At 42.7% G+C, this 23,977-nt stretch overlaps 1 protein-coding gene across 6 annotated transcripts in view; it reads left to right on the forward strand.

Annotated features, from left to right (window-relative positions):
* Positions 1 to 23,977, forward strand: part of JMJD1C (jumonji domain containing 1C) — a 597,281-nt gene that overhangs the window by 316,357 nt on the left and 256,947 nt on the right. The window contains exon 3 of one of the 6 annotated variants that reach the window (XM_029609733.1): positions 21,438 to 21,550. The exons of the other annotated variants lie outside the window; for them this stretch is intronic. The gene's annotated coding sequence lies outside the window, so the exon portion shown is untranslated. The remainder of the gene's footprint in view (positions 1 to 21,437; positions 21,551 to 23,977) is intronic. 6 annotated transcript variants of the gene reach the window in all.

Raw genomic sequence — 23,977 nt, forward strand, 5'->3', positions numbered from 1 at the left:
TGTAACACTACCTTCTTGTCTATTGTTAACTTCATATAATTGTCATGGTCAAAACTATTGCCACCATTTACAAAAAATTGAGAGCTTTTGGCCAAGATTGATTTCCTTTTCCTAGGCATCCCTCTTCTGAAGCAGTAAATAATGCTACTTATTTGCATTGACTTATTTAGATAGTATAGTATTTATAACCACTATGCCAGTTATTGCTTTAAATTTAAGCTGCTAAGGAATTAATGTAGTGAAATATGTGGAAAAGTGATTTTCTTTGGGAGAACTTGCTGGAATTTCATCTGATAGCCATTCCATTTTCTAGTACAGTGTTTCCCAATTGGTGTGCCTTCAGAACTGATCAGATATGCCACGGAAAAGTCAACACTACCTGATGCTCAGATACAGACTAGTATCAGGGCTCTACTCTCAGCACTTCACAAGTTGTCTCCAGTAGTGACTGTTCAACATGTAGGAACTCCTTTCTGAGCGAGTAATCATGCATGCCATCTCTTCTTAGCTACAACTTGAGCCTTTGAATGTGGTAAGTAATGGGCAGCATGTAGGTCATGGATAGTTGGTCCTCGCTTTGCGCGGTACATACAGCAAACAGTACCTCCTCATCTTCTCCTTCCTGAGCTTCCCCAATTGAGACCTTCTAGCCTCTTATTCCAGGCTGAATAAAATGAAGAGCATGCTCTCGTCACTGGATATGACTCATTCTGAGTGTTGGGAGCAGCAGCAGTGGGCGATCATTGGCAGCTACATGTTGCAGCCAAGGTAACCAAAACCAAGCCGCCTGCCTTATCAAATGGACTTCTTTTTTTTTTTCTTACACTCAATTATATTTATCTATTTATTTATTTATTCTCTTTTTTTTTATACCGAAGTATAGCAGGCTGCCTTCACTCCGGTTTACAGTTTAAACAACTTAATACATATAACCCATTCGTTAGATAAATATTAACGCATTAACAAACAACTAGTTACATTTCGGCATAGAGCAATAGTGTATGAACAGGTATAATAGAATACGACCTAAGTCGGTCTTATTGTGAGTGGTCATGAAAGGTTAGCAATTAAAGATATAACTTAGATGTCAGCTTTACGCATGTGGTGTGTTAATGAGACTTTTTCAAAAGTGAGATGTGTTAGAGGGACGGAAGGGTATTCGGGAATTAGGGTGGGATCAGATAAATAAATCAGATAATGGGATAGATTTAATGAGAGATGTCAAGAGGGTGGGAAGGAAGATAGATTTCACAGGGCTGGGAGGGGTGGTATGTATGGTCATGTGTTATTAGTTTACCCAATACAGTCTGTGAATGTTTGTCTAAATAACCAAGTTTTAAGTTCTTTTTTGAAAGATTTGATGTCATTGATAGAGCTTAGGTAGTCTGGTAAAGAGTTCCATGCTTTTGGTCCTGCGATAGAGAAGGCTCTATTCCTGGTGTTGGATAGTTTAGCGGAGGGAAGGGAGGGTATGACTAGCTTCAGTTTGTTGGTGTTTCTTGTCGTGCGAGATGTTTTGTGCAGTTGAATCATGTGATTTAGGGCAGCGTTGTCAGCTTTGTGGATTTCGTTGTGTAGTATGGTTAAAGTCTTGTACTTGATCCTTTGTTCGATCGGTAGCCAGTGAAGACTCTTCAGGACCGGAGTGATGTGATCAGATTTCTTCTTGCCGGTAAGAACTCTGGCTGCAGCATTTTGTAGCAATTGGAGTGGTTTTAAAGTGGATCTGGGAATGCCAATGAGAAGCGAGTTGCAGTAATCGAGACTTGAAAAAATGAGTGATTGTAGGACGGTTCTGAAATCTTGTAGGTGTAAAAGCGGTTTAAGGTGTTTGAGTATATGAAGTTTGTGGAAGCCTTCTTTTGTTTTCGTTGCGATGCTCTTTTTAAGGTTCAGATCATTGTCTAGCCAGATACCGAGGTCTTTTACAAAGTTCTTCAGTTGGATATTACTGTTATCAATTTGTATGAAAGGCATTGGGGTTATTTGATCTAAGTTTCTTTTGATGAGGATGCATTCTGTTTTGCTCATATTAAGGCATAACTTTAGTTGGTTCAGCAAGTTTCTGATAGAGATGAGGTGGTTTGCTGTAAGGCTGATTGCATCTTCAATAGTGGAGGTTATTGGGATGAGTAGTTGAATGCTATCGGCATACAAAAAGAATGTGATGCCTAGGCTTGAGATATGCTGACAGAGTTGGGAGTAGGTATATGTTAAAGAGGGTAGCCGAGAGGGCGGACCCTTGTGGTACCCCGGTTTCAAGGGGACAGGGGTCAGAGGAGTAGTTATTAAGGGTGACTTTGAAGAACCTGTCTGTTAAGAATGAAGTGAACCAGGTCAGAGTTTTGCCTGATAGACCTATGCTGTCAAGTCTTGATATTAATTTTTTGTGATCTACGGTGTCGAAAGCCGCAGAGAGATCGAGTAGGATTAATAAGTGGTTTAATTTATTGTCAAATCCTCTTATTTTATTCGATAAATTGAGCAGCAGGGTTTCAGTGCTGCGGTTCTTTCTGAAACTGTGTTGTGAGGGATGAAGAATATTGTGGTTTTCTAAGTGTTCATTGAGTTGTTTCAATGCAGCTTTCTCTGTCATCTTGGCAAGTAAAAGAAGGTTTGAGATAGGAGGACGGTAATTATTCAGATCTTTTGGGACCAGGTTCTTTTTTTTCAATATTGGGGTGATTGTTGCCGTTTTTAGGTTGGCTGGTAGTTGACCCTCTTCAAGTGATTTGTTGATTATGGCCGCTAATGTTGGGGCAATAATATGTGCCATTTCCTTTAACACGCGGGTTGGGATAGTATCCAGTTCATGCCGAGCTGGGTTAATTTTTCGTAGCATCTTTTCTGTTTTGGTGTTTGTGATTGGTTCGAAAATTGACCATGGTGTTATAGTTGATGGGTCATATGGTATTTCAGCAGTTGAAGGGTTGTTGAAGGTGTTAGTTATTTTGTTTATTTTGTTCTTAAAGAACATGGCAAGGTCTTGACTTAGGTTATTTGCTTCGGCAGTGGGGGTGTTTTTGTTCTCGTCTATGAGGTTTTTTACTATGTTGAAGAGGGAGTTGGATTTATTTGTTGAGTTTTTTATCTTTAGACTATAGTAGTCACGTTTGGCGTTCAGAATCATTTTCTTATAGTTGGTGAGTTGAGTGTGATATCTTTGAAGGGATGCAGGGCTTTTGGCTTTGCACCATTCTTTTTCCAACTTCCTGAGGTTGGATTTCATTGTTCTAAGGTGTGCGTTAAACCAGGGGTTGTTTTTCTCTCTGTTTTGTTTTATCAATTTCGTTTTCTCGGGGTTTATGTTTGCAGTTTGCTTTGTAAGGTGGAACCAGGACTGGGTGGCGTTATGTATATTGGATAGGTCTAGATTCATTAGTTGTTTCCCCAGTTCTTGTTGAAGTATGTCAGGTTTGAAGGGGGGTCTGTATTTGAATGATAGTTGTTCATTTGTTCTTGTCATTCTGTTATTGACTTGTGCACTGCATTGTATGAGGTAGTGATCTGACCAGGGGACAGGTTTGTGTGAAATTGTGGTGTCGAAGAGGTATTGATTGGTGAAAATCAGGTCCAGTGTGTGACCTGCTTTGTGAGTGGGGTTGTTTACAAGTTGGTTCAGGTTTAGGCTGGAAAGCATGTCGAGCATGGTTTGGCAGTTTTGGGATCTGGGGTTGGTATCGGTGTGGAGGTTGAAGTCGCCAAATATTATAGAGGGTTTTTTCATGGTAATGTTACTAAGAATTCTAGAAGTGGGGAGATCTCATTGTCAAGGAGCTTGGGTGGGCAATAAACAAGACATTTGTAGGAGATGTGAGTCAAGTAGAGCAATTTCGTATTTCTTAGGGAGATTGTGTGGTATCAGCTTCATAGAGAAATGTTTTTTTATGATGAGGAGAAGACCACCTCCTCTGCGGGACTTGCGTGGGATCAAGAATGTCATACGCATTGTTGGTTAGATGATTTGTTAGTACTTGATCGGTATCTTTGAGCCAAGTTTCTGTTATGGCGAAGAAGTCTGGGTTCTTTTCTTGGATCAAGTCTGAAATTATCATGAATTTCTTGGTCAGAGATTGAGCATTTATCAAGAAGAAGGTGAGGTAGAGTAGGTTTTTGGCATGTTTCAGCAGTGGGATTTTAATCAGATAACTGTTTCTCAACTGGTGGGTCAAGGAGGGGGGAGCCATGATGTTGCAGACTGATAATTACTTGAAGAGCTCGAGTGTTCTCCTTGGCTGAGTGATGAAGATTGGTATAAGTTGTTCTTCTCATCTGGTTGACAGTGATTGATAGAGGTTTTGTTAAAGAAGATGAGGGCCTCTGGGAGGGTCAAGCAGGAGGGTCTTGCAGTGTTGAAAGGTAATGGGATAGGTAACGGTGTTTGGAGTTTGAGGGAGGTCTAATATCTGGGCTGAAGTATGATGCTGATGCTGGATGCTGGCTGGGAATCCGATGTGTATTGGGATAGAGTTGGAAAGGAGCTGTAGGCAGATCGAGGTAGTGTCTGATGGAGTGTGGTTAGAAGCAAGCTGGATGATTGGTTGAGGTTGGGAAGAGATTTGTAACTGAAAGAGGTTCGATGAGAGCAGATGGATGGTGGTTCAGAAAGCGGCGGGGTGTTGTCCGGGTAGCAAGTATGGAAGGTTCTTGTCGGATGAAGTCTGGATACGTGTTGTAGGCGCACAGAGCAATTGTAGGCTGGGAGTTGGATGAGGTCAGGATTTGGAAGCCGACGGATGTACTTATGAATGTTTGCAGATGAGTAGAGATGTTTGAGTGTATTCGTTGCTGATTGGTGGTGAGCTGTATTTCTGTGTTAGGAGTGTTGTCCCATTGTTTGTTTGATTGAGGCTGGTGGGAGCAGGGGTTGAGGGAGTTCAGCAGGAGTTTGTTCGTGCTGGGGTTTAAACGTCTGGATGATTGATGAGCGGTAGGTAGTTCAATGGGGTAGGCCCTGGTCCTGGGGCTCTCCAAGGGGTGCGCTAAGGGGCATGCCCCTTAGGTCGCACTCCTTCGGGCGTGCGACGCCGCTGGGAGGCTCACAGATTTAAAGTTCTTTTTTTTTTATAGAGGGAATTGGCTCATTATAGTGAGTTCTTTTTTGTCTCCTTCACCTCTCCCTCCTTTGTTTTAAAATTTGGAAAATAGGCTGGTGCTTCCCTAGCTTTTATTTTGACCATACAAGTCCTCTCCATGTTAACATTGCCTGCCCCAAGGAAGTTGGTGAGCTCTATAACATTTTTGTTAATGTAGGTGTGATTTGGACTTGAAAAGATTGGGAAACACTGTTCTAGAATAAAAAAAAAAGACATATCTAAGTAATAACCATTGCAGTCATTGTGGACAATATGTTATCTGCTCTGTGTGTGGTGATAGTCAATAAAGCAAATAGAATGTTAAATTATTCTGAAAGGAATATAGATTAAAACAAAATAACATAGAGTCTCTGAATTGATCTGTAATGTGACCGTACCTTGAGTATTGTGTGCAGTCTGGGATACCCCAGTATTGGGGCAAAGTTAACTATTTGGGAATATTATTTAGTGTGTTTGTGTGTTTGTGCTTTTAATAGTCAGTAAGACAGTGAATAAACAAGTTAGACTGTATTTTTAAATAGTCAATAAGGCAGCTAGTAAGCAGTAGGTAGTGTGTTTATTTTTAAAAGTCTGTAAGGCAGCTAGTAAGCAGACCTGAGTGTTTGTATTTAAAAAAACAAAAAAAAAAAAAAAAGTAGCCAGAAGCTAGAAATAAGCTAGGAGCAGTGTATACCTAAGTAAAAAGGTTGAAAAGTTCAGTCCAGTTACTCACCTTGGAAAGGTGTTGAGATAGTGTGACTTGGTTTGAATAGGTACCAACATTTGTTAATCAAGAGAGCAGTAAGTTACTCTAGCTGACTAACTAAAGTTAGACTGTTTGGCGGACCTCACACGTCACCTAGATAGGATTTTAGACAGTGCTAGGGAGGAGCCGGCTGTCGTGCTACATGTGGGCACCAACGACATAGGAAAATGTGGGAGGGAGGGAGGTTCTGGAAGCCAAATTTAGACTCTTAAGTAGAAAACTTAAATCCAGAACCTCCAGGGTAGCATTCTCTGAAATGCACCCTGTTCCATGCGCAGGTCACCAGAGGGGCAGGCAGAGCTCCGGAGTCTCAATGCGTGGATGGAGACGATGGTGCAAGGAAGAGGGATTCAGTTTTGTTAGGAACTGGGGAACCTTTTGGGGAAGGGGGAGTCTCTTCCGAAGGGATGGGCTCCACCTTAACTAGGGTGGAACCAGACTGCTGGTGCTAACCTTTAAAAAGGAGATAGAGCAGCTTTTAAACTAGAACAAAGAGGAAAGCAGACAGTCGCTCAGCAGCGCATAGTTCGGAGAGAGGTATCTTCAAAGGATACTAATCATGCATTAGAATTAGGGAATCCCGAAAGTGAGGTTCCAATAATAAGAAAAGTAGTCCAAGTGCCTGTAACTAAAAACTCACCTGAGCTAAAAAAATTCTAACTTACCCCTATCAATTAAAAAGCAGAATGAAAATACAAACAAAAAACAAACTTTGAAATGTTTGTGTGCTAATGCCAGAAGCCTAAGAAGTAAGATGGGAGAATTAGAATGTATAGCAGTGAATGATGACATAGACTTAATTGGCATCTCAGAGACATGGTGGAAGGAGGACAACCAGTGGGACAGTGCTATAACGGGGTACAAATTATATCGCAATGACAGAGCGGAGCACCCGGGAGACGCTGTGGCACTTTATGTCCGGGATTGGCATAGAGTTCAACAGGATAAACATTCTGCATGAGACTAAATGCACAATTGAATCTTTATGGGTAGAAATCCCTTGTGTGTCGGGGAAGACCATAGTGATAGGAGTATACTACAGTCCACCTGGTCAAGATGGTGAGACGGACAGTGAAATGCTAAGAGAAATTAGGGAAGCTAACCAAATTGGTAGTGCGGTAATAATGGGAGACTTCAATTACCCCAATATTGACTGGATAAATGTATCATTGGGACATGCTAGAGAGAAAGTTTCTGGATGGAATAAATGATAGCTTTATGAAGCAATTGATTCAGGAACCGATAAGAGAGGGAACAATTTTAGATCTAATTCTCAGTGGAGTACAGGATTTGGTGAGAGAGGTAATGGTGGTGGGGCTGCTTGGCAATAGTGATCATAATATGATCAAATTTGAATTAACGACTGGAAGGGGGACAGTAAGCAAATCCACGGTTCTCGTGGTAAACTTTCAAAAGGGAAACTTTGATAAAATGAGAAAAATAGAAAAAAACTGAAAGGAGCAACTACAAAAGTAAAAAGTGTGCAAGAGGCGTGGTCATTGTTAAAAAAAAAAAAAAAAAAAAAACAAAAACAAAAAAAAACAACCATCCTAGAAGCACAATCCAGATGTATTCCACACATTAAGAAAGGTGGAAAGCCGGCAAAACGATTACCGGCATGGTTAAAAGGGGAGATGAAAGAAGCTATTTTAGTCAAAAGGTTTTCATTCAAAAATTGGAAGAAGGATCCAACAGAGTAAAATAGGAAACTGCACAAACGTTGGCAAGTTAAATGTAAGACATTGATAAAACAAGCTAAGAGAGAATTTGAAAAGAAGTTGGCCATAGAGGCAAAAACTCACAGTAAAAACTTTTTTAAATATATCCGAAGCAGAAAGACTGTGAGGGAGTTAGTTGGGCCGTTAGGTGATCGAGGGGTTAAAGGGGCACATAGAGAAGATAAGGCCATCGCGGAAAGATTAAATGATTTCTTTTCTTCGGTGTTTACTGAAGAGGATGTTGGGGAGGTACCTGTACAGGAGAAGGTTTTCACGGGTAATGATTCAGATGGACTGAACCAAATCACAGTGAATCTAGAAGATGTGGTAGACCTGATTGATAAACTGAAGAGTAGTAAATCACCTGGACCGGTTGGTACACACCCTAGAGTTCTGAAAGAACTAAAAAATGAAATTTCAGACCTATTAGTAAAAATTTGTAACCTATCATTAAAATCATCCATTGTACCTGAAGACTGGAGGATAGCTAATGTAACCCCCATATTTAAAAAGGGCTCCAGGGGAGATCCGGGAAATTACAGACCAGTTAGCCAGATTTCAGTGCCAGGAAAAGTAGTGGAAAGTGTTCTAAGCATCAAAATCACAGAACATATAGAAAGACATGGTTTAATGGAACAAAGTCAGCATGGCTTTACCCAAGGCAAGTCTTGCCTCACAAATCTGCTTCACTTTTTTGAAGGAGTTAATAAACATGTGGATAAAGGTGAACCGGTAGATGTAGTGTACTTGGATTTTCAGAAGGCATTTGACAAAGTTCCTCATGAGAGGCTTCTAGGAAAAGTAAAAAGTCATGGGATAGGTGGCGATGTCCTTTCGTGGATTACAAACTGGCTAAAAGACAGGAAACAGAGAGTAGGATTAAATGGACAATTTTCTCAGTGGGAAGGGAGTGGGCAGTGGAGTGCCTCAGGGATCTGTACTGGGACCCTTGCTTTTCAGTATATTTATAAATGATCTGGAAAGAAATACGACGAGTGAGGTAATCAGATTTGCAGATGATACAAAATTGTTCAGAGTAATTAAATCACAAGCAGAGTGTGATAAATTGCAGCAGACCTTGTGAGGCTGGAAAATTGGGCATCTAAATGGCAGATGAAATTTAATGTGGACAAGTGCAAGGTGATGCATATTGGGAAAAATAACCCATGCTATAGTTAGACAATGTTAGGTTCCATATTAGGTGCTACTACCCAAGAAAGAGATCTAGGCTTCATAGTGGATAACACATTGAAATTGTCGGTTCAGTGTGCTGCGGCAGTCAAAAAAGAAACAGAATGTTGGGAATTATTAGAAAGGGAATGGTGAATAAAATGGAGAATGTCAATGCCTCTGTATCGCTCCATGGTGAGACCGCACCTTGAATATTGTGTACAATTCTGGTCGCCGCATCTCAAAAAAGATATAATTGCGATGGAGAAGATACAGAGAAGGGCTACCAAAATGATAAAGTAAATGTAACAGCTCCCCTATGAGGAAAGACTAAAGAGGTTAGGACTTCTCAGCTTGGAGAAGAGACGGCTGAGGGGGGATATGATAGAGATGTTTAAAATCATGAGAGGTCTAGAACGGGTAGATGTGAATCGTTTTTTTACTCTTTCGGATAATAGAAAGACTAGGGGGCACTCCATGAAGTTAGCATGGGGCACATTTAAAACTAATCGGAGAAAGTTCTTCACTGAACGCACAATTAAACTCTGGAATTTGTTGCCAGAGGATGTGGTTAATGCAGTTAGTATAGCTGTGTTTTAAAAAGGCTTGGATAAGTTCTTGGACGAGAAGTCCATTACCTGCTATTAATTAAGTTGACTTAGATAATAACCACCGCTATTACTAGCAACGGTAACATGGAATAGACTTAGTTTTTGGGTACTTGCCAGGTTCTTATGGCCTGGATTGGCCACTGTTGGAAACAGGATGCTGGGCTTGATGGTCTGACCCAGTAGGACATGTTCTTAAAAACAATACTAGAAAAAGTACAGAGGAGGTCAGTAAAAATGATTAAGGAGAGTAGAAAGGCTGCCTTATGAGGAAAAGCTATACAGGTTAAGGCTTTTCAACTAGGAGACTAGGCTGAGAAGGAGGTTTGATTCAAGTACAGTCGTGTAAAAGTTCAGGTTTGGGCACCCCCTGATTAAATTGTAATTTTCAGTCTCTATGAACAGAAGCTGTTACATCTATATGATATAAAGTTAAACAACATCTTTCTGCAATTCTAAATGCAAAATTGCTATTTTTAAGAAATTGTAAATTAATGAAAAGGTGAATAAGGCATGTACAGAAGATTGGACATCATTACAGTTGATTAAAAAAAAAATTAGAAAGTAATCAAAGTTAGTGAGGCCAAAAATTTGATCAAATTATTAGGCATTCAATTAAGTGAAGACAGTTCCATAGTTGAACAAATACTGTAACCCCTCTAACTTCTCAGGTTGTAATTGTTCTGACTACTTTCAACAACCATGGTCTTTTCTAGACAGCAGCTGTCTGAGCATTTGAAATTGAAGATAATTCACTCTTGCTATGCAGGGGTGAGCTATAAAGAAAAATCTCCAAATACTTCCTTTTAGTAATTTCAAGTATTGGAAACATTAAGAAATGAAATTTAAATGGAACTATTGAAGTCAAGACGGAGGACAAGAAAAATCTGATAGAAATGCCTGAAAATTAGTCTGATCTGCGAAAAGGAACCCACAAATCACTGCAAGCAACCTGCTGAAAAGTTTAGCTGATACTGAAGTAGTTGTTCACAGTACAGCATTTGCTTGCACATAAATGATCTGTACAGGAAAGTTGTCGGAAGGAAATCTTTTCTATATCCTCATTACAGAAGTCATTGTCTAAAGCAGTGTTCTTAATTTAAGGCCCAGGATTTGATGGCGGCTCTCATGGACTCTGAATGTGGCTCCCTGACTCTTCCTTCCCACAACACACATTTTTCTCTCCCAACTTCTCCGAAGGCTTAATGCTGGCGCTGCCTCTGCTTCCAGAACTGCTTTTTTCCCCCCCTTAGCTATGTGCAATTCTCAGTGAGTTTGAGCTATGTGATGCCCAAACTTCTGTGTTCTTGCAAGACTGCACAGCCTCAGTTGGAAGCCCATTTGTCCTACAATGATCCTGGCTTTCATATTCCACTGAAATAGTTACTGCTTGAAAAATAGTGAAAGCCATTGGTCTAAAATATGCAGAACAAAAGCTTCAGATGTGTGAAACCTTTTTGGAATAAAGAGCTATATACTGAGGAAGAGAATTGAACTGTTTGGCTTCAACCACACAAGATATAGCTGCAGAAAAAGTGAAACATTTTGAAGAAAAGAACAAACAGCACAGGACTGTATTTATTGGTTTTTGAGGCTATGTGGCAGCATGTGATACGAAAAAATATGCAGATGGAAGGAGGAATGGACTTAACTAAATATTCACATATCCTAGAAACATATATCCCACATTTAGTGGAGTAATTTGAAGCTAAAAAGAAGGTGGATATTTAAACAAGACAATGATCTGACACATACTTCAGAATCAACCTTAAAGTACTTGAGAGAAGAAAGATGAATTTAGAATGGCTTTCACAATCCCTGAATCAAATAGTTCATGCAAAGAGACCTAAGAATATTTCTGAGCCAAAAGAGTTCTGCAAGGAAGAGTGGGGGGGAATAATTCCCAAAGCAAAGATAAAAAGATAACTGGCTACAGGGAAAAATACAAAAGCTGTTATTTCTTTCTAAGGAGGTGATTCATAGTACTAAGGATGTCAAAAATTTAACACATGCCATATTCACTTCAGTCAGTTTAAATCAGCAAATAGTGATTTTGCGTTCAAAAGATGTTTAACTTTGTGCCATTAGCAGTTGTCAACTTATAATACTTAAGGGATACTTAAACATTTGTATACAGCTGTATAAAGAATCATGAGTTGGATGGAACAGGTAGATGGAGAATGGTTATTTACCATTTCAAATGATACTAAGACTAGGGGATAATCCAGGTTTAAAACAAATTGAGTGAAATAATGCTTTCTCACAGGACAACCAGGATGGTTGTCCTCACAAATGGGTGACATCGAGGATGGAGCCCCAACCACGGAAAACTTCTGTCAAAGTTTCAGGAACTTTGACTGGCCCCTACTGGGCATGCCCAGCACGGCACCAACCCTGCAGCCAGCAGGGGTCTCCCTTCAGTCTTCTTTTTTCCGCGCAGCAGTAGCCACGCGGTAGAAGAGCTCTTAACCACGTTCCTGACAGGAATTTCGAATAATTCTGAAGAAAAATTTGCCCCTCAGGGGTCTCCCTTCGACAAATGTTTCGGTCCGCGGAACTTCGGTACGTTTTTGCCGTCGTTTGGTAGACTTCCGTCGAGTTTGGCCCTTGAGGCCCGTTGGCATTCGACAGTCCCGCAGCTAAATTTTTGGCCTTTCGCCATGGCGTCGGGGTTCCGTCGGTGTCCGGACTGTACCCGAACTATGTCAATCACAGACCCTCATGGAGTCTGTGTGTTGTGTTTAGGGAGTGAGCATGATGTTCTGACTTGCACCAAATGTGCTCTGACACCAAAGGGTCGCAAAGCCAGAATGGAGAAGATGGGGCTCCTTTTCCAAGCTCGTACCCCAACGCCATCGATTGCATCGACGTCATCGGAACCGGCACCGTCGAGGTCTCATCATCGACAACCCTTCGGAGACTGTCCGCCATCGATGACTTCGCGGCCATCTACTCCCGTTCCTTCCCCTGATGATCGAGGGGATCGGAAAGAAAAACATCGCCATCGACGTCATAAGTCTCGGCCTGTCGAGGAATCGACGTCATCGACCTCAGCACCGACCGAGCCACCGCCAAAAAAGTCTCGATCAGAAGTGGCACCGTCCACTACTGTTTCGCAGGCACCGAGGCAACCCTCACCCCCTCGGGGTTTGGGAGCCGCGATCCCACCGGTGACGGTGGTCCCTCTGGCTCAGCCTCAGCCTCCCTCTCCCGTCGAGCCGGGTCTTGTTACCCCTGGTCTCCGGGCAGAACTGGACCGGCTGGTCCAGGAGGCCATCGACAAGGCGATGCTACAGTTCCAGACTCGGCACCGACTCCGGCACCGAGAGTGGAACCGATCACCGAGCCGATTGCAGCAGCACTGGCACCGCTGCTACACCGGATGGAGGCGCTCATGACAGCCCTTCCACCGGTGATACCTGAGTCACCGACACCGGTAAGACCGCTGTCACCGACAGGTTTATCATCAAGTGGAGAAACACCATATCGAATTCCCCCTTCGGGAATTGTTCAATCAATGCCAGGTCGTCCCTCGCCACCGATTTCTTCTTCGGGGGCGATACGCACCTCTGCTCCACCGAGGTTTCCGATGCCGACACCGATTCCATCGAGACCGACACCGGTTCCCTCGATGCCTACACTGATACCGGCACCGATTCCATCGAGGATTTTCTCGATGCCCCCGGTGATTCCACCGATATTTCGGAACCTCAACCTGGGCCTTCAGGTGTTCAGCTCCCTCGAGGTCCTGCAGGTCATCATCCAGATCTCTATGATACCTGGGGTGATGATACCTCTACTGACACCGATGATTTGCCTTCACCGCCCTCTCCTGCGGAGAGTAGAAAGCGTTCCCCTCCTGAGGACCTCTCTTTCATAAATTTTGTGAAGGAAATGTCAGAGTTGGTCCCATTCCAACTTCAATCTGAACAAGATGACAGGCACCAGATGATGGAATTGCTCCAATTTTTGGATGCCCCGAAAGTCATCACTTCTATTCCCATTCATCAGGTTTTTCTAGACCTTCTTAAAAAGAATTGGGAATCTCCCGGATCTGTTTCCCCGGGCAACAAAAAAGCTGACTCTACATATCTTGTACAGTCAGCACCTGGTTTTCAAAAACCTCAGTTAGACCATCATTCTGTAGTCGTAGAATCAGCTCAAAAGAAAGCTAAGCGACTAAAGCCACACTCTTCCATACCTCCTACTAAGGAAAACAAATTCCTAGATAGTATAGGTAGGAAGGTATATCATGGAGCTATGCTGATTTCCAGAATAGCTTCTTATCAACTTTATATGACTCAATATAATAGGGTCATCCTGAAACAGATGCAGGAATACACTGATGCCTTGCCTGAACAGTTCCAGCCGCAGCTTCAATCCCTTCTAAATAAAGGGTTTGAAGCTGGGAAGCATGAAATACGAACAGCCTATGACATCTTTGATGCTTCCACTAGAATTTCTGCCATGGCCATCTCTGCCAGACGTTGGGCTTGGCTTAAATCATCTGACCTTCGTCCAGAAGTTCAGGACAGGCTCTCTGATTTACCCTGCCTAGGGGATAATTTGTTTGGTGAGCAAATTCAACAAATTGTTGCTGAATTGAAGGATCATCATGAGACACTTAAACAGCTCTCATCCATTCCTCCTGACTTGCCTTCTAAACAGCCCTTTAGAAAGGACTCCAAGAAGTCTTTCTTTAGGCCACAAAAGTATTATCCCCCATCAACCAAGCCTAGGCCTGCACGGTCTTACCATAAGACTCAGCCTCGCCAGTCTCGTAAACAAAAGCCTGCAGCAGCTCCACAACCGGGCCTTGCGGCGGGTTTTTGACTTTCACTTAGAGAGCAGTTGCCAAACCCCTCTTCCAGCTATACCGGTAGGAGGACGGCTGTGCCACTTCCTAGAAAAGTGGCATCAAATCACCACAGATCAATGGGTGATAGCAATCATTGCACAGGGTTACCACCTCAACTTCCTATCCCTTCCTGCCGACTCCCCACCTTTGCAGGCGTGGAGACTCACCGATCACTCTGTTCTTTTAGAGCAGGAAGTTTCTCTTCTCCTACAGTCAAACGCTATAGAACCCGTTCCTCCCTTACAACAAGGACTCGGGTTCTATTCCAGATACTTCCTGATACCAAAAAAGTCAGGAGGACTTCATCCAATCCTAGACCTACGGGCCCTCAACAAGTACCTTTCCAAGGAGAAGTTCAAGATGGTAACCCTGGGCTCGCTGCTCCCTCTACTGCAAAGAGGGGATTGGCTATGCTCTCTAGACCTGAAAGACGCATATACCCACATTGCGATCACAGAATATCATCGCAAATACCTGCGTTTTCTAGTAGGCCGAAACCACTACCAATACCGAGTACTACCTTTCGGCCTGGCGTCCGCACCACGAGTCTTTACCAAATGCCTCGTGGTGGTAGCAGCATTCCTCAGGAAGGAAGGTGTCCACGTCTACCCCTACCTGGACGATTGGTTAATCAGGGCCCCAACCCAGCAAATAGCTCGGTCCTCCCTGACCCTAACAATTCATACTTTGCTCTCTCTAGGATTTCTTGTCAATTACGAGAAATCCTACTTGGTCCCATCTCAGACCTTATCTTTCATTGGGGCAGACTTGGACACCTTACAAACAAAAGCCTTCCTCCCTCATCAACGGGCCAAGACTCTGGTGACCCTAGCTCGCCAGCTGCTGTCTCAACACACGGCCACGGCTCGCCAATTCCTCATTCTACTAGGACATATGGCCTCCTCAGTTCAAGTAACTCCCATGGCCCGTCTGGCCATGAGAGTCACACAATGGACTCTACGACTACAATGGACTCAAGCTCTTCAGCCTCTGTCCTCCATTGTTACAATCACCGACGCACTCCGTCTGTCTCTTGCCTGGTGGACAAATCAATGCAACCTCCTACAGGACTTGTCCTTTCTTCCACCAGATCCCCAGATAATCCTCACCACCGACGCTTCCAACATCGGGTGGGGAGCCCATCTACACCATCTGCAAACTCAAGGATACTGGTCACTAGAGGAAGCCAAACACCAGATAAATTTCCTGGAGCTGCGAGCAATCCGCTATGCTCTCAGGACCTTTCAAGATTGAATTAAGATTGCGTGGTTCGATAGGCAAACAGACAACCAGGTGGCCATGTGGTACATAAACAAGCAGGGAGGCACAGGCTCCTTCCTTCTGTGTCAGGAAGCTGTGCAGATTTGGGCGGAAGCCCTCTCCCACTCCATGTACCTCAGAGCCACCTACCTCCCGGGAGTGCACAATGTATTGGCAGACCAGCTGAGCCGTGTCTTCCAACCACACGAGTGGTCCCTCAATCCCTTGGTAGCGACCTCTCTATTTCACAAGTGGGGTTATCCCCACATAGACCTCTTTGCGTCCCCTCAGAACCACAAAGTGGACAATTTCTGCTCTCTCATTCGGAGCCAGCACTCTCGGCCGAGGGATGCGTTCTCCCTCACGTGGAAAACCGGTCTGCTTTATGCATTCCCTCCACTTCCTCTTCTGTCGAAGACTCTCGTGAAGCTGCGTCAGGACAGAGGAACTATGATCCTGATAGCACCGCACTGGCCACGCCAAGTGTGGTTTCCCATACTACAGGATCTCTCCATCCGCAGACACATTCCTCTGGGAACGGACGCGCATCTGCTCACTCAAAACGACGGATGCCTCCTCCATCCCAACCTCCGAGCCTTGTCACTGACGGCATGGATGTTGAAAGGTTAGTCCTTCAGCCATTTAACCTTTCGGATTCAGTTTCTCGTGTCCTGATCGCTTCACGAAAGCCTTCCACAAGAAAATCTTACTCATACAAATGGAAACGGTACACATCATGGTGCACTTCTCAGTCCCTTGATCCCCTTTCCTGTCCAATCTCAAAATTCTTGGACTATTTATGGCATCTATCAGAATCAGGTCTAAAAACCTCTTCCATTAGAATGCATGTTAGTGCGGTAGCCGCCTTCCATAAAGGTATCGGGGGTGTCCCTATCTCAGTACAACCCCTGGTAACCCGTTTTCTTAAAGGCTTGCTCCATTTGAAGCCACCTTTACGCCCTCCGGCCCCATCTTGGGACCTTAATCTGGTTCTTGGTCGCCTTATGAAACCACCTTTCGAACCTCTGCACTCCTGTGACCTAAAATATCTCACATGGAAAGTGTTATTCCTTTTGGCTATCACTTCAGCTCGCAGGGTTAGTGAATTACAGGCCCTAGTTACCTATCCGCCTTACACTAAACTCCTGCAGGATCGGGCGGTACTCCGCACTCACCCTAAATTTTTACCTAAGGTAGTTTCGGAGTTTCATATCAATCAATCCATCATACTACCTATCTTCTTTCCCAGGCCCCACTCCAACTCAGGGGAACAGACTCTGCATACCCTAGACTGTAAACGAGCTCTAGCTTTTTATCTAGACCGTACAGTTTCTCACAGGAAGAGCACTCAATTATTCGTCTCTTTCCATCCTAACAAGTTAGGACAACCTGTGGGTAAGCAGGCTCTTTCCTCCTGGTTGGCGGACTGCATTTCCTTCTGCTATCAGCAAGCTGGCATTCCTTTCCAAGACCGTGTTAAGGCACACTCTGTGAGGGCCATGGCGACTTCAGTAGCACACCTTCGATCGGTGCCGCTTCCTGACATCTGCAAAGCTGCAACCTGGAGTTCCCTCCATACCTTTGCAGCCCACTATTGTTTGGATAAAGCTGGAAGACAAGATTCCATCTTCGGCCAATCTGTCTTGCGTAACCTTTTTCCAACTTGATGTACCAACACTCTTCCACCTCCCGGTAGGGTGCGGATGTCCTTACCAAATTCCTCCCCAGTTGTTGTGCCTGTTGCACGCCGTTGGGTACATTTGGTGCAAGTCAGGACATCCTCAGCTCGGTACTCACCCATTTGTGAGGACAACCATCCTGCTTGTCCTGTGAGAAAGCAAATGTTGCTTACCTGATGTAACAGGTGTTCTCACAGGACAGCAGGATGTTAGTCCTCACGAAACCCGCCCGCCACCCCGCGGTGTTGGGTTCGTTTTTATTTTATCTTTTCGGCACTGCCTGTAGCTTTGAAAACAAGACTGAAGGGAGACCCCTGCTGGCTGCAGGGTCGGTGCCGTGCTGGGCATGCCCAGTAGGGGCCAGTCAAAGTTCCTGAAACTTTGACAGAAGTTTCCCGTGGTTGGGGCTCCATCCTCGATGTCACCCATTTGTGAGGACTAACATCCTGCTGTCCTGTGAGAACACCTGTTACATCAGGTAAGCAACATTTGCTTTCTCCTATCAAGATATGAGATTTGTTGCCAGAGTATGTAGTCAAGGCATCTAGCATAGCTGTGTTTAAAAGAGGTTTTACAGGAATAAAAGACCTTAAAAAAAAAATTATTAGCCAGGTAGACTTAAAAAAGCCACTGCTTGTCTCTGGGAGTGAGCAACAAGGGATGGGATCTGGCTGGGTGCTTCCAGCTGACAGTTTGGCCACTGTTAGAGAGAGAATGCGGAGTTCAATAGACCTTGGTCTTATCTTATTGCTCTGAAAAAAAAAAATGGACATAGTGTTCTTCTATTTGTTAAATAGCTGACTGTGGTGGTTATTTTCTTAACCAGTTACTTAGGGACCTTCATTTTTGGTTTTTATTCTTTATTTTTCCCAGGGATTTATCAGGGTTTATTATGATAAGAATAAAAACAGGAGAAAATCAGTTGAAAAAAAGATGAATTTTTCCAAGTAAATCAATTTATTTTGGTGGAAAGAAACCAGGATATTAAAACATTATCAGATCCACCACCCACTCAGCAGCATCCCCATCTCTACCGACATCTCTTTCCTATCCTGCTCCCCTCTTTCTCCTTCCCCGCCCATTTACTCTCCACACACACTAACAGCATTCATCCTTACCAATGATGGCTTCTGGTGGCTGCTTCTCTCCCTCAGCAGCATGCTTGCTGAGGCTCCCTTGCTCTGCAACACTGCACTTCTGCTTTTATGCAGGGCTAGGAAGCAGGGAGCCAAGGTCTGCTTGAAATGCATTCATGGCACCAGACAGACACTTTGGCTGCTTGGAGGCTGAGGAGGCAAAGCAGGACTTGAAATATGGCATGGGTGGTACTGGGGGTTGGGTGCTTTCACTGGTGGAGGGTGGGACTTGAAACAGTGCGCACTTTGGCTAGCAGTGGCTGGAAGCCTTGAAACGCTGCTGCTGCTGTAGCTCTGGAGCAGCTTTTTAATCATCTTAAAATTAGGGTGAATATCAGTTTAAACCGAATGTCCCCTTCAGAAAAATCCAGGAATTTATGGGTGAAAATTGGTTTAAACTTAAAACAAAGGACCCTACAGGTACTGAATAGTAAGCTAAGCATGGGGACTGCGTGGCTTATTATTTTGAGTGTTCCATATGGCTTTAAATTGACATTTTGTGATTCTATTTAATGGAAAAGCTAGCTAATGTTATTGGAGACTTTGTGCTATAGCACATTTTTATTTGATATGGGATAGCAAAATATTTATTTAAAGGCTTTTATATACCGAAGATCATGTACTAGTACTTATTGCTTCGGTTTACAGATAACCAGAATTGGAATTACAATAAACATGGTGTACATTGAACAATAAACAGTAAACAAACCATAAACAAGGTATACATTGAACATGGAATACATGGGAAGAATTATGCATGGAATACATTAAATATGTATGGTACAGTATAGGTATTATGTGACTTTATTGGTAGTATGGGACTTTAGTGAAGGCTTCGGTGAAGAGCCACGTCTTCAATTATTTCTTGAATGTCCGCAAGCATGGTTCTAAGCAAAGGTCCAATGGGAGATTGTTCCAGTGAATAGGGCCGGCTATCGAGAAGGCACGTTTCTTAATTGAAGACTTTGTGGGGGGTACATAAAAGGGTACCTAGATAGGTTGTTCTAATGGGTCTGGATGCTGATTGATATTGGAGAGGGCAATTTAGTTCGAGTGCGGTTTGTGAGTGGATAGTTTTGTGTATCATAGTTAGCACTTTGTATAGAATTCGAAATTTAATGGGGAGCCAATGTAAGCTCTTAAGTATAGGAGTGATGTGTTCACCTCTGCTGGTATTGGTTAGGATCCAATACAGCAAGTAGTCTTAGTTTGCCCCTAATATGCCTGAAGGAGATCCTTTTTCTTTTCTCTCAAGCTGCTTGTTTTCAGTATAAAAGGATATAAAATGGAAATAATTTAATCTAGTAAACTGTAAAAATGTAGCACAGCCAAAACTATTAATCTTTCATTTGTAGTTAGTGGCACCTTTCCAAGTGGTAAAATTAATACATTGAGTGGTTTTCTGTTTTGTTTTTGCCTTGTCATACAAGTAGGGCAAAGGTCACACCAGCTTCTTGCTAAAATTGTATTGTGTTGGTTAATAGTTGCTATAAATTTCAGGGGTTCCCCCCCTATACAAATGGTTATGAAACTTTGCTTTAGGCTATCTGACCATTTCTATTTCTCAGTTTGGAAGCTTTAAAATTAGGACAAGAGAATCCATTCAAAGGGATCAATATGCTTTTTTGCAATATTTAAAACTGAATTTGCTTTTTCTGAATAGTTTTGGATTCCTCCTAAGGAAGCTGCCTCGGAGGTGAACACATTTTTTTTATCAACAGATTCCTTTCTCCTGTGAGCTCCAAAGGCAATCCCCTCTAATATGCTGATCTTGAAAGGCAAGAAAAGTGCTACCAAACTTTGAGTGTCAGCCTAGTTTTGCAGGTGTCTAAATTACCAAGAAAAGTTGAGGTACTACTGTTTACCTGATGTTACTTTAGTATAATAGTTTAACCTTCCCCATCCCCTCCCAAAATAAAATGGCAATTGATAATGGAGAGCCAAATGAGGTAGATATTATTCTACCTCAAAGGTTTCCTATCATTCATTACACTTTGGCAGGATTTGGATTTTGTTCAATCAAGCTAACTCTCACTCCAGCTTTATGAGGTTCATCTAATCATCAAAACAATTATATTGATTGCTTATTTGTCTAGAAGGGTATGTTAATTCATAGGGTTCAGCTCACAAATTAATTTTAGTCCTCTCTTCTTAACAGCAATTCCAGATGCAAGACCTAATTTTTTATAAAGTGGATTTGTTGATTTTTTTCTTTATTCTGTTTGGTGGTATTGTTCTTTACATTGAATGTGGAAATAAGTTATTACAAAGTTGACAGATCAGGAAGAGAGAGAAACCATGCATGTTGGACGATCCTTTGTCCTTTAAAGGAAATCAAAATAACTTAAGTGAGCTTGAATACATTTTTAAAGGTGATTTCTGAGGTCTGCTTCTACAATTTATGGTTAAAGTCAAGGGTTTTTGCATTTCATAACTGGAAAGTCCCAGTGGCAAAAATAGGTGAATCAGCATTTGCTTAGCTGTTAAAACTTCGCCTGCCTAGTTACTGTCATTCAACAATTTATCACCATTACAGAATTTTCAGTGTACTTTTACCATTTGTGTGTCAGTTATCTAGGATGTCATTGTCATCAATCTAGCAACTTCAGTTTTCTAACTATTTTTAAACCAATATATAAACCATAAATAAAACTCTGAAAGATGCTGTTCTTTGCAGGATTCCAAGAATTGTTTTCCTTTACTGTGTCTGTTTTGGCATGATTTCACTATAATTATTTGTGTAGTGTACACACAATGGACAGTCCCCACTCTTTGGAGCTTACAATTTAGTCAAGACACGGTAAAACCTAACAAATTTTTCCATTTATTTAGATTTATGGATTCATAATGCTGACCTTGAGCTGTGCAGTCTGTCAGTGAAAATGTGGCATTTTCTTGGCAACAGTAAAGTTTAGGATATATCTACACAACACAGATCTTCTGTTTTGCTGTGGGTGTTAATCCTGTTTTTCTTGCTGTTTCATTATTATACTTAAAACTAATATTAAGCAATCTCTTTAACTCTTAGTGCTTTCGTGCTGTACCTTGTTGAGATGACAGATTTGCAGGGAGAGGCACATTTACTCCAGGAGGTTCAAGTATTTGTACTCTTGTGTATGGAATAGTCTGGTTGCCGTAAAAAGCACTATTCTCTTGATATTTTGCAGGCTACAGCTTTTCTGAAGGTGTTTTAAAGATCTTTGAGATGTAATGTTGAATCAAAATTAAGCAAAAAATAAATGAGGGGAGAAAACTGAAATGGGTATCGGCCCAAAGAACAGTAAGTAGAACAAGAGTCTCTAACCATAGAGGGCAAAATCCTAAACACACAAAATAAATCAAGTGGCTCAGTGGTAGACTTGGGTTTGCCTCTCAAGCCATCTGAGGTGGGAATACTGTGGAAACGGCATTCATAGCTCCTGGGAGGAAGGAATTCCAGTCATTGTACAGAGTCACCTAGTGAACGGGTGTACCCATCTATTGGGGACTAACCGAACTTAGGTGGTCTCAGTTCAGAGAAAGGTATGTTACTTTGAGAACCAGGCATAGGATGCCAAATACAGAGTCCAGGGATCCAGGAGGAACTAGAAGTAAAATCTGAAAAGTTGGCAGGAAATGAAGAGTTGAAGTCACATACTTGGAAACTTTTTGAGTTGTCGCCTTGAGATTCTGTGTGGATCAGTTGATGGAGTGGGGGTGCATGTGTCCTTTCTCTCTTCTCCCCCTCCTCTGATAAACAGGCTGAATTAGCCATTGCACGTCCATAACATCCAGTAATTCCTAGTGGACTCATCTGTCTTGGCTAGTAGAGCTTTGAGTTCCACTGAGCTTGTGCAGGAACATCTGTGTGGGTGTTGCATTGCCTTTACAGTCACTCACAGTCATTATTTGTCTGATCATAGCACAGACATGTGCTCAGTTTCTTCAGATATATTTTTCAAAATCCTTCAAAAAATTTTTTCATTATTCTTTTAGTTTTCCTATTTTAGTTGCCTTGCTGCACTGCAGCACCACAGAACTTCTCAATGCTACAAAAAAAAATCATCAAAATTATTGCCTTCTTAGAATGGCCAGCAATAAGAAACCCACAGTGAACAGGTTCAGTATGCCATCTGTGGAAGATGATGCCCCTCATGGAATGCTGCTGTTGCCTGGATCCAGATGACCTGGCAAACTCTCTTCTACCTGTGGACAGATGACCACTCGTTCTAAATGCTGCAGAGTGCACTGCATAGAGGAACTGTGTAAGCCTCTCAGGAGCTGCAGTAGATCCTCCTCTTGCAGGGCAGCATTATCTGTCTTGCTGGCACATTAGTTAAGCAGGAGATCCTCAGACTCCCTCATCAACCCAAATCGAAGTCAAAGGTTGAGTGATACAAGCTGTTCTTTATTGAAGGAAAAAGTGATATTCGCTGGCTTTGGAACCTATGTCGAAAAATATGTCTGTTCACCCCTTTGTCTAATGTCTGGACAACCTTTCAAAAACTGAATGTAAATTCGACATGTAGTTTTGTATAACCTCCTCTGTGGGGTCTTGGTTGCAGATCAGTAATCACTCCACTGCCATCTTCGGCTTGGGATTTCCCACGTGTAATGGCTAATTCAGCCTGCTTATTGATGGCAAAAAGGTTTGCTTACTGTAAGTGTTTTTTCCATAGATAGCAGGATGAATTAAGCATGGAATATCTGCCCACCTTCATGGAGAGTAGACTACATAGCTAGATTTAATTTTGCCCACATTGGAGTTCCCGCACATACTCTGAGCTCAAAGCTCTACTAGATAAGAGAGACGAGTCCGTTAGGTACTGCCGGATGATGTCACCCACTTATAATTGCTAATTCATCCTGCTATCTATGGAATATGCCATGTACGATAAGCAAACTTGCTTTATACACACACCCTCAACCCATTTTGACCCCCCCCCAACCCATCGTGCCTTCCTTCCAATGATGATTCCAGCATTCTTTTATTTCCCTGAACTCAGCATTCACTCTGTAGTTAGGCATGGACACTCAAGACTTAAAACACATTTTACTCAGCAGAGACCAGCCCTCTGCTTCCAGCTGCAGAATGGAGGAGGTAAACCTTGAGCAGACAGAAGAGAAGAAACATTGTGCTCCTTAATCCAGCCTCTCCCCTCCTGTGATACAGGGAGCAGGAGGAGAAGAGCAAAGTTGAAAGAGGACCATGCAGTGCAAAGAGGAATTATTCCACACCCTAATCCAGTGTTTCCCCTTCCTAAACAACCTACAGTGAATGGTAGCGTCTGGCACCTGAAGGCTTCCCAGGTGCCTCCGGAGATTTAATTGAAATCCCTGAGGCGCTCAGTCAAACTCTGAGTTTTCCCATATACTCTGAAGTGCTGAATACAATTAAGCTAAAGCTAGGGAACGTTGTTGCTTGTCTTATATTCTCCAGTCCTTTTAGGGCTTTGTCCTTCCCTGAAGATCATGATTTTTTTTAATGCACTCCTAATCCACTTAGCATATGCCATTATAGGCGGACAATAAATATTTATGATACTGGGGCTGTCTGTGTCCTGCTTCTGGAAGCCAAATTACTAATTGAGTATCCACTCGGGGAAGGGGGGGAGTCTCTTCCGAAGGGATGGACTCCACCTTAACCAGGGTGGAACCAGACTGCTGGTGCTAACCTTTAAAAAGGAGATAGAGCAGCTTTTAAACTAGAACAAATGGGGAAAGCTGA

The sequence above is a fragment of the Rhinatrema bivittatum genome, chromosome 7 (assembly GCF_901001135.1).
Source record: "Rhinatrema bivittatum chromosome 7, aRhiBiv1.1, whole genome shotgun sequence".
NCBI classification, from domain to species: domain Eukaryota; kingdom Metazoa; phylum Chordata; class Amphibia; order Gymnophiona; family Rhinatrematidae; genus Rhinatrema; species Rhinatrema bivittatum.